Raw genomic sequence first — 17,359 nt, 5'->3', positions numbered from 1 at the left:
AGATTCACCTTGGAAGCAGGGCTCGACGTTAACTTTTAAAATGCCTATTCAGTGTGCGCACCGGGTGTAGTAGTGTCATTTCGTTTTCTAAACAAATTTTATTTTTTGTTTTTATAATGCATTTGCACTGAAAGGATTTGTTTAACTAATATTTGCGCGGACAGCCGCGTCCATTCGGGGTGTAGGCCTACTGTGCACGGCCAGGCGAAAACCGTCTGCACAGGTGTCTTGTGGAGGGGCGCGTCTGCTGATTTGACTCACTTTTCCGTGCGGACACTCGCCGATGCGGGAAGCTGAGACCTAAGCGCTTGTTGTAGGCTACATGCTTTGCAGTATAGCATTTAGTTTTCCGTCCCGTTCAAAGACGCACGGGTATTTCACCTCGATGACAATTTCCTCGTTCTTTGTTTCTGTGCGGGGCTGCGAGCGGACGCGGACCAGATTATTTTGCGAAAAACTGTAATGGAAACGCAGCTACTACTGGCTCTCTGCTCAAGATGCAATCGCCTGTCGGGTTGTAAATATCTAACATGTTAGATATGCCCGATTCACAATCGGGAAGAGGCAGTCTTCCCGATTGTGAATCTTTGAACCCCACACACTACAGGATCATTTGGGAAGATTATCTGCCCGACGCGCTTCAAATCGGGAGCACCCCCGAGAAAATCGGGAGGGGGGAATCTTGGCCATAATCTTGCAAATTATCCTGTAGTGTGGGGTAGGCATAACTCTTTCCCTGTCAGAGACAGTCTTATTTTGAAGTTGCAGCCATCACAATTTTCACTCAATTCAATTCAAATGGCTTTATTGGCATGACGTAACACTGTACATATTGCCAAAGCGTTTAGACATGAAGAGCTAAACTTACTATATCAAACATACAAGACAAACAAATGTGTTGTCAGATATAGCAGCATCAACCTTTGAATAGCAAAGAAACTACAAGATAAATGAATGATGTGTTGTCAGATAGTCAATCATCTTTCAAAACCCCCAATAATGTTTTTGGACTAAATGTAAACAGTGAATATATCAAAGAAAGAACAGAGTGTCTGTTTTTATAGCCACCCACACACACACCCACACACACACACACACACACACACACACACACACACACACACACACACACACACACACACACACACACACACACACACACACACACACATGTATTGGAGGATAAGGAAGAGCTGAGGTGCATTTTCAAAGTGAACATTTACAAAGTGTAGATTAAGAAGCCGCTGAAGGTGGAGTGGTTGTATGAATCATCGTAGATCGTCCACCCTGAGTAGAGTTTCATGTAGACTGTGTCTCCAGGCTGCAGCTGCAGGACCAGAGCGTTGGAGAAGTAGGTGAAGGGGTCCTTGCTGTCAGTGGGGCTCTCTTGGTTAAGCAGCAGCCGCTCGTTGTTCCTGTAGAGCATCACTGGTGTCCATTTATCAGTGTTCTGGTTGTGGGCGGTGAATCTGAAGTAGTAGACTCCTCTCACCGTTGCTGTGAAGACGCCTGCAGTACAAACAAACCAAAAGGAAAGTCTCCATGAAGTCAACTCCATTCCTGTTCCTTCCAGGAGAACAGTGTGTCTTCAAAGCTCTATTCCACTGAGTTTCAACATGGCTCTTCTTATTATTGTGTGTGTGTGTGTGTGTGTGTGTGTGAGTGTGTGTGTGTGTATGTGTCTGTCTGTCGTGTTCGTGTGTGTGTCTATCTGTCGTGTGTGTGTGTGTCTGTCTGTCTGTCTCTGTCTGTTGTGTGTGTGAGTGTGTGTGTATGTGTCTGTCTGTCTGTCGTGTGTGTGTGTGTGTGTGTGTGTTTGTCTGCTGTGTGTGAGTGTGTCGGTCTCGTGTGTGTGTGTGTGTGTGTCTGTCTGTCTCTGTCTGTTGTGTGTGTGTGAGTGTGTGTGTGTGTGTGTATGTGTCTGTCTAGTGTGTTGTGTGTGTGTGTGTATAGTGTGGTGTGTGTGTGTGTGTCTGTGTGTCTGTCTCTGTTGTGTGAGTGTGTGTGTGTATGTGTCTGTCTGGTGTGTTGTGTGTGCATGTGTGTGTGGGCGTGGGTCTGTCTGTTGCGTGTGTGCGTGCGTGCGTCTGTGTCGGTCTGTCTGTCTGTCTGTTATGTGTGTCTGTCTGGTGTGTGTGTGTCTGTCTGTCTCTCTGTCTGTTGTGTGTGTGTGTGTGTCTGTCTGTCTGTCGCATGTGTGCATGCGTCTGTGTCTGTCTGTTGTGTGTGTGTGTGTGTGTGTCTGTCTGTCTCTCTGTCTGTCGCGTGTGTGCGTCCGTCTGTGTCTGTCTGTTGTGTGTGTGTGTCTGTCTGTCTGTCTCTCTGTCTGTTGTGTTTGTGTGGCTGTATGTTTGGTGTGTGTGTCTGTCTCTCTGTCTGTTGTGTGTGTGTGTCTGTCTGGTGTGTGTGAGTATGTGCGTGCATCTTTGCCTGTTGTGTGTGTCTGTATGTCTGTTGTGTGTGTGTGTGTGTGTGTGTGTGTGTGTGTGTGTGTGCGTGTGTGTGTGTGTGTGTGTGTGTGTGTGTGTGTGTGTGTCTGTCTGGTGTGTGTTGTGTGTGAGTATGTGCGTGCACCTGTGTCTGTTGTGTGTGTCTGTATGTCTGTTGTGTGTGAGTTTGTATGTGTTGGTGTGTTGCGTGTGCGTACATACGTGTCTGTTGTGTGTGTCACTTGTGTGCATGTTTTTACACATGTGCACGTGTGTGCATGCATGTCTGTTGTGTCTGTTGTGTGTGCGTCTGTCTGTTATGTGTGTGTGTGTCTGTTGTGTGTGTGTCTGTCTCGTGTGTGTGTGTGTGTGTGTGTGTGTGTGTGTTGGGTCACTACCTGTACTGGGGCTGTAGTGTCCAGAGTTGGTGAAGATGTTCTTGTAGATCAGCGTTGTGTGGCTGCTGTAGGGTCCCCTTCTGCCTCCACTACCCAGAGAGGCAGAGAACGCCACCTGTTGTCTGGTTCTGTCTGTGTCTGTGTGTGTGTGTGTGTGTGTGTGTGTGTGTGTGTGTGAGCATGCGTGTGTGTGTGTGTGTGTGTGGGGGGGGAGGTGACAGGAAAGCACACAATTAGAAGTGAAACATTGGTCTGAGTGTGTGTGTGGACGCAGGGATGCAGCGGTATGAGTTTTTGACGGTATGATAACCTTGGATAAAATGACCACGGTTTCACGGACCTTCATGTGTGGAGTCTGCAGACCATCTGTGTTTTTACATACAGCCGACGTCGTCTTTTTACATGGGGGGAATGTTCAGGGGGGTCGTTGAGTTCTGCTTTATCACACACACGGTTATAAACACAGTCAGGGACAGCTCCTCACTATAATGTGCGTCTAGGTAGGTATGCAGCCAGGGGGAGGGGCCGTCAGGGACAGCTCCTCACTATACTGTGCGTCTAGGTAGGTATGCAGCCAGGGGGAGGGGCCATCAGGGACAGCTCCTCACTATACTGTGCGTCTAGGTAGGCATGCAGCCAGGGGGAGGGGCCGTCAGGGACAGCTCCTCACTATACTGTGTGTCTAGGTAGGCATGCAGCCAGGGGGAGGGGCCGTCAGGGACAGCTCCTCACTATACTGTGAGTCTAGGTAGGTATGCAGCCAGGGGGAGGGGCCATCAGGGACAGCTCCTCACTATACTGTGCGTCTAGGTAGGCATGCAGCCAGGGGGAGGGGCCATCAGGGACAGCTCCTCACTATACTGTGCGTCTAGGTAGGTATGCAGCCAGGGGGAGGGGCCATCAGGGACAACTCCTCACTATACTGTGCTTCTAGGTAGGCATGCAGCCAGGGGGAGGGGCCATCAGGGACAGCTCCTCACTATACTGTGCGTCTAGGTAGGTATGCAGCCAGGGGGAGGGGCCATCAGGGACAACTCCTCACTATACTGTGCGTCTAGGTAGGCATGCAGCCAGGGGGAGGGGCCATCAGGGACAGCTCCTCACTATACTGTGCGTCTAGGTAGGCATGCAGCCAGGGGGAGGGGCCATCAGGGACAGCTCCTCACTATACTGTGCTTCTAGGTAGGTATGCAGCCAGGGGGAGGGGCCACGTAAGCTGCACTCTGCAAGCGACCTGGGCATGTTGTTTTGGGGAAACAGCTGATACCGTGGGGAAGGTATGACGGCAAATCTTAGTGGTTTTGATACCGTGACTTTTTCAAACCGTGGTTTACCTTCAAACCGGAAACCGCTGCATCCCTAGTGTGGCCAGAATGATGTGTATTTGAAATCCTGCTGAATTTGAGATCAAATTAAAGCCTTTTTGAAAGGAAATCATTCACTGTAATTATGAGTTGTGTCACCAGCCACGCACGCACGCGCACACACACACACACACACACACACACACACACACACACAGCCTCTCTTACCTAGTGTGTGGCTGATTGCTGCCAGTTGTCCGTTCAGGCTGCTGTTGACACTGTTCACCTGAGACATTAACAACACAGGTCTTAATGGGTTACTGGACCTTGTTACATTTTAAATCACTTCTGTCCAGAGTTGGGGGTAACGCGTTACTGTAATCACATTACTTTTGTCGGTAACGAGTAGTGTAAGGCACTACTGTACCTAAGTGCAGTAATCACATTACAGTTACTAATCAAACGCTTACCTCGTTACATGCGTACTAGCAAGATAAGTATAGAGAGAAAAGATCTCTGTTTTAATAGCAGAACCTGTGTCCCATCAGACGGGTCACTTAACTGCACAGCAGAATCAATCATGGTGCCAACATTTCAACTTTGTATTAGCATGCAGAACAGCACTATTAGTCGACACATCAGTTATCAGATAACTAACATCATGCATATAGAACAATAAATCATTTTAACCTCCAAAACACATTGACAAACAAACAATTGACACAAAAACACAGTACCCCCAGGGCATGCTGGGAACTCCGCCCACTTTCCTCTTCCACGGGTTAAATTTCCCAGAAGGCTTTGCATAACTTTTTACACTCTGTTTTACAATTAAATCAGGCTAAAGAGTGTTAGATATAAATAATATGTATTTTAACACAACATGCAATCCTGGAATATCTGAATATTGGACAAAATTAAATTAAATTAAATGTAAACGTAAACCATAAGAGAAACCCACATACAGCGATGGGGTCTGTAAATACCCCTTGTAAATACAACGTGTTCTAGGGAAGTGGGCGCAGTGCGGTAGGCTACAGTATGTTCCGTAATAGTCTGCCAGCAATCTGCCAAAAAGCGCCAAAAGCGCCGTCTTCTACAACAGGTTTTTGTTGCGCGGAAGGACAAGAATGTGACACTGCAAACGCCCTGGACAGAAGCAGCTAGCTACGGTAGCCTACAACATAAACCTCTCAAAGCATCTGCAGTGGAAACATGATGACCCAAGCTGAGTCGCCTGCCTCGACCCCAAGCAAGCAGCAAAAGCTTTCTTTTCACCAGGTAACATCAAAATCAGAGATGGACAGGCTTGTTGCCTCCTCCTACATGGTAGAGGAAATGTTGCCAGTTTCAACAGTAGAATGAAATCGCCATTTTTCAGAAACATATTGAGCAAAATACAGATGGCAGGGAACGGACAGCCACCATCAGACAGGAAAAGTTTTGCAACCTACCTTATTACGATAGAGATTTGTGCTAATATATGGGCATATATGTAAGGATTAATGTTGTATTGTTAACTGGCAAATTACGTGACAATGCATCTCAGGCGATGTTACGGAGTAACGCAAAAGTAATGTAACGAGTAGTGTAACAAATTACTTTCTCCAGGGAGTAATCAAGTAAAGTAAGGCATTACTTTTTTGAAAGGAATGTGTAATGTGTAATATATTACTTTTTTGAGTAACGGACCCCAACTCTGCTTCTGTCACAGAGTCAAATAAATCCAATGTTTTCTATGAACTGTGCACCAGAAACTGTTTCATCTATTGGCCTTCACTAAGTGACGCACACCCCGGTCCCACTCAACCAGCCCTGCCTCAGTGTGACGGTGCCTGTAGCTGCACCCAGACAGCCCTGCCTCAGTGTGACGGTGCCTGTAGCTGCACCCAGACAGCCCTGCCTCAGTGTGACGGTGCCTGTAGCCGCACCCAGACAGCCCTGCCTCAGTGTGATGGTGCCTGTAGCTGCACCCAGACAGCCCTGCCTCAGTGTGACGGTGTCTGTAGCTGCACCCAGACAGCCCTGCCTCAGTGTGACGGTGCCTGTAGCTGCACCCAGACAGCCCTGCCTCAGTGTGACGGTGCCTGTAGCTGCACCCAGACAGCCCTGCCTCAGTGTGACGGTGCCTGTAGCTGCACCCAGACAACCCTGCCTCAGTGTGACGGTGCCTGTAGCTGCACCCAGACAGCCCTGCCTCAGTGTGATGGTGCCTGTAGCTGCACCCAGACAGCCCTGCCTCAGTGTGATGGTGCCTGTAGCTGCACCCAGACAGCCCTGCCTCAGTGTGACGGTGCTTGTAGCTGCACCCACACAGAGCCCAGCAGCCTACTGCCTCCATGTTTAGTCCAAGTTGATTCATATTAAACATGTCACATGTCCAAAATGTCCCACACTGAACTTCAAATGAGCGCTTCTCTCGGTATGTGAAGGACAGACAGCGATTCATGGAATTAGTAGAGACACTAAAGGGCGGGACATACTCCACGTGCGCTTCCAACCGCGAGGGTCGTGCGGCCAATATGACGTCATCGCGGTGGGGGCGCAGCCGTAAGCGCGCGTCGCCAGACTTTTCTAGCCGCTCCGCTTTGCAGGGAGACAGGAAGAGACATGAAATGAAGACTGAGCCATGTTTTGACCACATTTCTTGACCCATCTGGTAAACTTTGATTTCTAACCGTTGGTTATTAGTCACTTCAAGTAATGTGCTGTGTCGAGACAGATCTAGGCCTATTTACATTCAATACAAACAAGATTGGCGATTATATTCATGTGCCGATTAGGGATGTTCATCAGTTATCGAAAATCGATAATTGATCGTTAAGGAATGGAATCGATCATGTGGAATTTTTATCGATTTTGTTATTATTAAAAAAACATTTTTTATTTTTATTTATTTTTGCGGACTAGGTTTGGGTGGAATTCGTTCCTCCTCGCCCCACTCCATTGCACAGCCAACTAACGTGAGGTGGAGCTTCATATAGTCTCTAGTTTTCTGGCTGGGCACGGGCCTTTGTGCCAACAAAACTGTTTTAAAGACAGCCAAAGTAATCCCAATTTTCAAAGCAGGTGAGAAACATTTATTTACAAATTAGGCCTATTTCATTACTTTCACAATTTTCCAAAATCCTTGAGAAACTCTTTGTTGCACGACTGGACAGTTTCATTGATAAGCACCATTTATTAATAGATAGCCAGTATGGGTTCAGAACCAACAGATCCACCTCAATGGCACTTATAGAAGTAACTGAAGAACTAACAAATATGATAGACAATGAACAGTATGCAGTAGGAGTCTTCATCGATCTTAAGAAAGCATTCGACACCATAAATCATGACATACTATTTCACAAACTGGAAAGATATGGGATTAGAGGGGTAGGACTTAGTTGGATAAGGAGTTATATAGAAAACAGAAAACAATTTGTACAGATGGGTGAGTATAGATCATTATGCTCTGATATTTTGTGTGGTGTGCCGCAAGGATCCATACTCGGCCCAAAACTATTTATATTATATATTAATGATATAATTATGGTATCAGACATACTTAAATTTGTTATTTTTGCGGATGATACCAACATCTTCTGTTCAGGAATGAACCTTCAGCAATTGTTGAAGGACATCACTGCTGAATTAGGTAAGCTGAAATTGTGGTTCGATCTTAACAAGCTCTCATTAAATATTAGTAAATCAAAATTTATTCTGTTTGGCAACAAACAGGTACACCCAAACACCCAAGTTGAGTTAAAAATGGATAATGTTGGGCTTGAAAGAGTCAATGAATATACATTTTTGGGAGTTATTATCGACCACAGGCTCAGTTGGAAACCCCACATAAACCATGTGAGGTCGAAAATGGCGCGAAGCCTTGGTATCCTAAGGAAAACAAGACACTTGTTCAATTTAAGATCATTATACACTCTTTACTGCACTCTCTTATTGCCGTATCTGACTTATTGTGTTGAAACCTGGGGAAACACTTATAAAAGCAACCTAAAACCCATTTCTGTCATGCAAAAAAAGGCTATAAGAATTGTAAATAATGTTGGCTACACTCATCACACTAATAAACTGTTTTTCTATTTAAAAGCATTAAAATTCCCGGACTTAGTTGAACTTAAAACAGCACAGATAGTTTATAAAGCAAGAAATAATTTTCTCCCCAGTAATTTACAGAAAATGTTCAGGGATAGAGAAGGGAGGTATGAATACAGGGGGGAACCAAATTTCCAACAGCCCAGGGCACGTACTACTCTAAAGAGCATGTGTGTTTCAGTCAATGGTGTGAAACTATGGAATAAACTTCCGGAGGGATTAAAGAAAAGCAGGAATATATATCAATTCAAAAAGAACTTAAAAAAAAATAAACTTGACATGTATGACCTCATTACATAGGGCTAACATCCGGTGGATGAGTTGTAGGTATTGTTCTTTGCTCTATATGAATTCTTTACTTAGATTGTATTACTTAAGCTATTGACCATGTCTCATTTATTACTTATCTTATATTCTTTATCACAAATTGCTTTCTTTACATTAAGTCATTGTTCATTTCTTAGCAACAATCGGTTACAATTTGTTATCTTTTATTAGTCACTTAGCATTAATTGTAATAGAATTGGCACTGTTACTTGTCTTCTATCATGATTGATTGAGCATTAATGTGTTGTTGTAAGTGGGTAGGTTACCATAAGCCTATGGCTTCTCACCTATCCTTTTCGGTTGTTTTTTTGTTAAACACTCGAAATAAAATCATTCATTCATTCATTCATTCTAAACATGGGGAATTCACACCAGCATGCGCCGGGGACAGCAGAGTGTTGGAGAGGAGACACATTGAAATAAAGAGTTAATTGAGGAGAACACGTTGTCTTTCATATTTTCTGCCATAGGCATTCATTTTGTAAAAAAAAACAAAAAAATATTTAAAAAAATATTATTATTAATATGATCGATAATCGATAATTGATTGTTAATTTTCCCCGATTTTCGATTATGGAAATTTTTCAAAATGAACATCCCTAGTGCCGATACAATCGTTTGAGAGTGAAACCGCAGTCTACTGAACATAAGTGCATTTCATTGACTTTATCATGGGCTGTTCACTGTACTATGTAAACAGCGGTGCTCTGAGCAGCACTATGAACACCTGGGCCCGAGCGAGGAGTGCGCTCCCGGTTTGCGGAGCTCCTCCTCGCTCTGCCTTCCTGGAGTATGTCCTAAGCTTAATGCAGTGCCCGTTCACCCTGCTGCTTTCTGCTACCGGGCTGTGTGTGAAGTATGTGTTGGACTTTTAGGGTCTTTTCACACCTAAAAGTCTGAACCAAATTCATGTTTTTGTTACATTGTATCCATTTAGTCCAGTTAGCTTTGCTTTCACACTGCAATTATGCCAGCAGACCAAAGGACTTTACATGACACCACTGTGTGGGCTGCGTCTCCCTATACTGGACATTGATTGGTTTGTTGATGGTTACGCGTCTGACGTCGGCTTGTTGTGACTGAGTGTGTGTGTGTGTGTGTGTGTATGGGGTGAGGTCCTTTGTCATTTGAAACAGCGTTTTGGAGTTTGACTGACGCCACTTTGGAAATGGCAAAACTACCAAATCAGTCATTTCATGACTAGGCTCTTATAGGCTACTACTGCCATCCAAAGCTGAAGAAAGGATGCCAGCGGTTATGCATGGGAAACATTGTCACTTACATGGAGAGAATGCTATGCCAAACTCCATTCAAAAATCTGTCAGTTTAATGTTGCCTTCATTGTTGCCAATGATGCATGTCTGATAGAACAATAAAGGGCTAATTGCCAATCGTTAGGAGAGACTGTTCAATTAAGCATACTACAACATAATAAGCCACACCTATTTCCATAAAGTATCCACCTTTAGCCTGCTGGACCACCTGTCAATCATTCCCTGCCTGTTGAGCGAGGTCTGTCTGTCTGTCCATGGTCTGGACTTCCCCCTGCCTGCGTTGTGTCAGATATTAATTAAGGGACTAGTTTGTGTCTCTGTGTGAGCCGGGCAGTGAGACAATGTTTTGTATTTCCTTATTATTTCCTTTGCAGTGCCTTTACTTACAAGCATGTGTAAGTCTTTGTTTGCAGCGTTTAATTATTTTTGGGTTGTTTTGTTGCGTTTACTTTTAAATTTATGCACGCTCTTATTTTCTAGATTTGGCTTTTGTTGATTGTCTCAAGCTTGACTATGGCTACACACCTGTTACTCATTTGGTGTCAATTGGCACCAATCTGTGCTGAGTGGGACACACCTGTGGCAAGAGAGATGGGCAGTGCAGGTGGCCTATCAGGAAAAAGATAGAGCTGAGCCAACCAATTGGCTGTCTCCAGAGGACGGACTTAACCTGTTGGTTGGGGGTATAAAAACTGTTGGGATACAGGAACACGGGAGGACAGTGGAGACCGCAGAGGAGGACAGTGAGGGACAGCAGAGCACACACGGAGGAGAAGCGGCGGAGAGGGGAGCAGCTGACGGCCCTGCCTGTGGGTAAGGTAAGGGGTGGGCAACTGAGCCGTTGCGGCTTGGGCCCCTCTCTCTCCCAGCGTACCTATGGGCGCACCGTAGAGGACTGATGGGAGATGGGAGAGAGGGGGGGAGACCCTAACGTTGCCCACCAAGGCTACTGAGACCCACAGGCGGGGTGAGGCTCCCCGGCTCGCCGTCAGAGCAGCAGAACCAAGGAGCAGCAGCAGCAATTGTTTTAAACTTGGCCAGAGCGACCGACGAGAAGCAGTGGGGTAGACCTGGACGCGTAAGTCTCCGACAATCCCGGTGTTTCCTGTGCCTGTGGTATTACCGAGTAATAAGGGTGTTATAAAAAAGGACAGTTGAAAAGGGCTCCCTGAGAGCAATGCACCTCCCAGGCAGTGCGAACTCGGTGCCGGACTACCTTTCATGCCAGAAGCTGCCTCCGGGCGAATGGAGGTTGCACCCTCAGGTGGTGCAGCTGGTTTGGGATCGGTACGGAGAGGCCCGGGTGGATCTGTTTGCCTCAGGAGTCCACAACTCACTGTCCGCGGTGGTTCTCCCTAGCGGAGGCCAGCGCCCCACTGGGTATGGACGCTCTCGCCAACGCTTGGCCGAGCAGGAGTTTAGCGGAGGAATACGGTAGTTGTACGGTTGGGAGAAAAAGCAGTGCCGAATGAGACCGCTGTTTGGCGGAAAAGTAAAGCGCTGAAAATTGTCAAAATAGAGCGTGCATGTACACAGATACCGATTTGTTTAGGTGGGCGTTGTTTTAGGTGGCTAAATTACGTTTTAGTTCTTGGCCCCGTGTAGTAGAGAGACAGAGCTGTGGAGGCTGTAGCTTAGAGTGCTGGGTCTCGATAAACGGTGCGCTCAGCGTCAGAGAACACTGTCTGTACCTATTTCAGTTAGTGTATGCAACTAGCTGATAGGACCCCACTTCAAACAAACCGAACTATCCCTTTAAGCGCAGTGTCGATGAAAACTGCCTTTCTGCTGGCAGTTACGACGGCCAAACGGGTGGGGGAGCTCCACGCTCTTTCCATTAGCCCGACATGCCTTCGGTGGAAGGCGGAGGGCTCGGGGGCGACTCTGTGGCCAAATGTGGCGTTCCTGCCCAATGTCTTGTCCCCGACGCATATTAACCAGGCCAGAGAGCTGGAGGCGTACCATCCTTCCCCGGCTGGCTCTCAGCCAGGGGAGAGCGACACTTCGCTATGTTCCGTCCGGGCGTTGCGGCTTTATATTAACGACGCAGAGCATCAGACGCTCAGAGCAGCTTTTTGTCTTCTACGGCGGGAAGAACAGGGGACAGGCTCTGTCCAAACAGAGGCTGTCCCACTGGATTGTGGACGTGATTAAGCAGGGCTATGATGTTGCGGGGAAGCCTGCGCCCTCTGACATTGTGTGTCATTCAACCAGGAGTGTGGCCACGTCCTGGGCTGCGATGAGGGGAGTGTCCCTGGCGGAGATCTGTGCGGCGGCTTCATGGACAGCACCCTGCACATTCTCCAGATTCTACCGCATTAACGTGGCCTCAGGTTCAACGTTGGCGGCGGCAGTCCTGCCATTGGCAGCGATGGACCGGTAGGTGAGTCGGTTCCTCGTGACGCCGCAGGTATAAGTCATCCACAGTTAGTAACTGCCACTGGCAGTAAGGAAGGAATGAAACAGAACGTAAGTTACGGAGGTAACTATGGTTCTGTGAATTCCTGGATGACTTCCAGTCATGCCGGTCTCTCGGAGCCTTCGGGGCGAGAAGATTCTGAGATGACGTATGGAGGGTCACGGCGCACCTTTATAGACGCGCAGGTACCCAATGTCACATATGTGACTAGGTTGGTATAAAAACACTCGCGGAGCGCGAGATCATTATTCACAGTTAGTAACTGCCACTGGCAGTCATCCAGGAATTCACAGAACCATAGTTACCTCCATAACTTACGTTAGTGTTGGAATGTTTCCCATTTGACTTTTTATAACATTGTCTTGCCATATTTCAATTAAAAATGTGCTCTCCTCCTCTCACCATGTGCTACTGTGGCTCATTCTTCATTCTTCCTCTGACAATAGCTTCATGAAACTTCCTGTATTTGGTCCGAAAGTACAAACTATCCCAAAAATGCTTACTTCAAACCAACCAAACCATGTTGCAGTTTGATCCGGACCGAGACCACCTCTTTTCCTCGGATCAAGGTTCGGCTGTTTAGTCCGGACTGGGGTCCAAGGGAGGTTTCACACCTGTCATTTTGGTTCGGATCAAACTGGAAAGTCCGAAAGTCCGGACCAAACGAGGTAGGTGTGAAAGTGCCCTCCATGTGAAGGGCTGTTTGAAGTGTCTGTTGGATTTTTATTGTGAAGGGCTGTTTGTGAAGTGTCTGTTGGATTTTTATTCAGAATAATACAATGATTACCATGGTGCAAAACCGTGTTCTGATTGGTCAAATTCCACAAAATTTGGGCACTGCAGTATGTCAGGTCCCGAGCAGCACTGAGGTATATTAGCAGTATATTTTAGGCTAGGCCAGACTATCTGACCCGAGTATAGTTTGGCAGGGGGTTAATCCTGGTACACCTGTATTATAGGCCGAATCAGCGTGATGTCACTTGCCACCCAGAAATGCGAAACCCGCGGGAGTTAACTAGTATGAGTTGTGCCAAACAAACGTTAATATCCCAAAAACTATACATCACATCGCGTATATTTTGACATTCTGAGTGAGAGCAGAATTAGCTCAAGAGTTTGATGTATATGCAAGTTGTGTGAACTGTCGCAGTTTTTAAAATGTAAACAGAGTCAGCCGGCTAGAGTCAGACACTCAAAACTCCCAAAGCTCACGCTCCATAGGGTTCCATTGCCGTTGCCTCCCAGTGACGCGGTTTGTTTACCAAAATGCTGCTCGGCTGATCCCTCGTATAGAGATGGCCACTGAAATTGCGCGAACAGAACTAAAGTGAAATCCACTCAACTTCACTGAACTTTACTGATCTGAATGAAACAAAACAAAGTGAATCTGAACTAAATTGAAACTGCCTGGCCAATATGAGATCTGCTCAGTGAAACGGTAAAGAGTCAATCAGACCTTGCTCTGCAGCACCCCCACCTTGCTCTGCAGCGTCTGCTGGGTGCTCTGCAGCGTCTGCTGGGTGCTCTGCAGCGCCAACACGTTGCTCTGTAGCGCCTGCTGGGTGCTCTGCAGCGCCGACCCGTTGCTCTGCAGCGTCTGCTGGGTGCTCTGCAGTGCCGACACGTTGCTCTGCAGCGTCTGCTGGGTGCTCTGCAGCGCCGACACGTTGCTCTGCAGTGTCTGCTGGGTGCTCTGCAGCGCCGACCCGTTGCTCTGCAGCGTCTGCTGGGTGCTCTGCAGTGTCTGCTGGGTGCTCTGCATCACTGACACGTTGCTCTGCAGTGTCTGCTGGGTGCTCTGCAGCGCTCCCACGTTGCTCTGCAGTGCCTGCTGGGTGCTCTGCAGTGTCTGCTGGGTGCTCTGCAGCGCTCGCACATTGCTCTGCAGCATCCGCTGGGTGGTCTGCAGCTCCTCCACGTTGCTCTGTAGTGTCTGCTGGGTGCTCTGCAGCGCTCCCACGTTGCTTTGCAGGCTCTTTGTCTTCTTGCTGGAATCTAGGACAGAGACAAATTGCAAAAGAGTCAAGTTCTCAGTTAAATGTTATAAACTAGTATAAATATGAATTTTAACACTATATCGCTACAAGATATAAAATATGAATGTATTAATTTGAGTCCTGTTTCCATACTCTGAATTATTGGAACCAAATAATTAGGGATGAGCGAGTACACCATTATCTGTATCCGTTTTAATCATTGACTGTATAATAATAATCTGGACAATGTGACCGTGACGTCACCCATTGGGTTTTGATGGAACAAAATGAGGCTTGAATCCCCGCTTCCTGCTCATCGTTGATTGGTTGAATGGATTAATTCTACACGGAAGTACGGGGAGAGAGGGCTGTTAAAATACTAGTAGAAGAAGAAGCAGAAGGAGGGGGCGGCTGCCCCTAGCGGCTGCCGGGGGAGTTTCCGAATTTGTCTCACAGGCTTGAACTGACTGCCATCTTGTTGTTCGCTTCTGTTTGCTAGCTTGCTCGCTGGCTGGTTGCAGTGGTGAAATGGTCCAGGACAACAAATATAATAACTTTTAGTCCGAAGGTATGGGCGAGTAGGAGTCCAGCCAGCCGACCACCGTCTTGTCCGGGGCCTGGCCAAGAGACCATGGTGTGGTGTGATCCTGGTGCATTGTGCCTGGTGTAAGCCTCCAGCCTGCTAGCTGCTGCTAACCCTCCACAAGGTAAACTGCTATTATACTTATCTCTGGGCAAACTCTAAACTTTATAACTGATGTGGATTTGATCGCGCACTTGGTGCTCTATATGTCTATGTTGGACTGTTTGAGTTATGCTCATGTTTGTAAGCTAACGCTAGCTCGATTAGCATTGTGTGCTAACGTGTGAGCAAGGTGGTGAGCACCGTTGCTATAGCCTATTTTAACGACATTTGGTGGCGTTATGTTATAGTAATTAATATAACATGTCGTTTGTTTCTTCAAGGGATGGCCGCCGGAGTACCATGGTGGAGCAGGAACAGCACAACACAACAGAGGCACATTGTCCCCTGGTCAAATTATTTGTGAAAATGAATGCTACGTTTTGATTCCCATGTGCATATTACTATGAGAATATTGCTGGTCATCAGTTGTTCAACCTAAGATATTGCAATAACATAAGCCAAATGCTGCTGACAGATTTGAGACTTTTGATAGATTTACTTTGAACCATTTGGTATGTATCTGCCACTGTGCTTTTGTCAATAAACATTGCCAACAAATAACCTTGTTGTGTAGGCTATGTACTAAAGTAAATCATGTACCCGAATGTACCGCAAATATCATAGAACGAGCCCATTATAGTTGTCTGGTCAGAGCAGGCAGGTTGTTAATAAGATGTGATATAAAGATATTTGATGTCGAGTGAACCAGCTTGGACAAAATGACCAGGAAGAAGAATGAAGATGGAGAACCAACCGACTGCTTCAAATCAACGAATGATTTATATTTATTGAAATATGGTTATCTGTAACAATTCGACATAAACAAAGGCTACACCATGCAACATATATTTTGATATAATTCAAACTTAAATAATGGTTAATTTTCCACCATGGTAGGCTGGACTGCTGTGAAATGGTTACCTATATTTGTATCAAGTGTTGCTTGGTAGATTATCTATATATGCCTAATTTACCAGTAGACATATTCGTGCAAGACCTTAGGCTATGTTGAGTTCTATCGATCTGAAAAGCAAATTGAACAAACGACCAACAGCATTCAATTCTGCAAAAACTTGTGATGTTATGTCACGTTAACATATAACCTTATGACGCTTACTGTATAACATGGACAGACCATTTAACGTTAGGCTACTTTACATACCGTTAGATAACGTTAAATGGTCCGCCATGTTATGAGCGTCACGTTACATGTATGCCATCTATACAGTTACGTGTGTCTACTAACATTATTAAAATATCATAAAGTAGCGCTATTTTCTGATAATTTGCTAAAGTATGACTTGCTATCTGCTGGCCTTGTTTTGCTAGGTTTTCTTATTCGTGTACTTTCCGCAGACTAGATGCCTTTGCGGCACATTGCTGCCTCTAACGGGCGGAAGTATTACTGTTTCCCAATATCCGAAGTATATCGCCTATTTTCCTCGAAATGGGGCTATAATTAAAAAAACTGGGGCCTTGAGAGCATGAAAAATACTTGAAATTGTTTTTTCAGACCATAAACTCATTTGTAAAGTGTTTATTTAAGACAGAGACCGAGAGAGAAGTTGGCTCATTTCACATAGTTGAATGGACGTTCCCGGGATGATGCTACACAAGCTGCGCCCCCCACTGGCCATTTGAGAGTATGGCAACTTCCGCATCGGCCTCAAAAAGAGACTGGCTGTATTGCCGACTGGTTTTAATCAACGAAATTATCTGTACTCAGAGGGGGCGTGGTTAACCCAAAGGTGGGTGTGGTGTAAACTGGAAGTGGGTGTGGCTTAAGTTTTGTTTGGTGGTGGTTGTTGATCTCCACTTCTTCTGGGACAATGATGAATCTCATCCAAACTCGCCACGGCACAAGCTCTCAAGCTCTGACACAGTTCAGTTCGGTCCATTTTAACACTGCTTGTATGTTAACTTTGTACTTTTTTTCCAATATTTTATTTTGCAATTTTTCAGAACATCAAAAACAAAAACAATTAAGAAAAAGCATACATATATATCTCTATATATATATATCATCAACATTCAAATGTTAGAACGTGGTGCTACCAGCCGCTTAAGATGCTTATGTGCTTGTAAGAGATGTCGTGCATGGGATCCCACGCAAGGCGTCCATGAGAAATCAGCTGGGCGAGTTACCTGTCGCCCCTAACCTCGTCCAAGTAGGCCAGAAACGGGTCCCAGATAGTTGAGCATTTCTTAAGTGAGTTGGTCCTCAGAAACCGGAGTCTCTCCATACAACCGAGACCATGTACTTAAATTGATTTTAATTAGAAATCCAAGACTATCTCAGCAGTGCCTCCATTTTATGAAGCATTCCTACCCCGTAGTCATAGGCTCTTGACTTCTTTTAATTATGTATATATCTATTTTTATTAACGCTGATACATTTTATCTTGGCTACATTTGAACTAAATCACACAAGCCGTTTCAAACCAAAATG

The sequence above is a fragment of the Poromitra crassiceps genome (genome assembly GCF_964638095.1).
Source record: "Poromitra crassiceps genome assembly, chromosome: 29".
In the NCBI taxonomy this organism is placed as follows: domain Eukaryota; kingdom Metazoa; phylum Chordata; class Actinopteri; order Beryciformes; family Melamphaidae; genus Poromitra; species Poromitra crassiceps.
Note: the sequence above shows the minus strand (reverse complement) of the source record.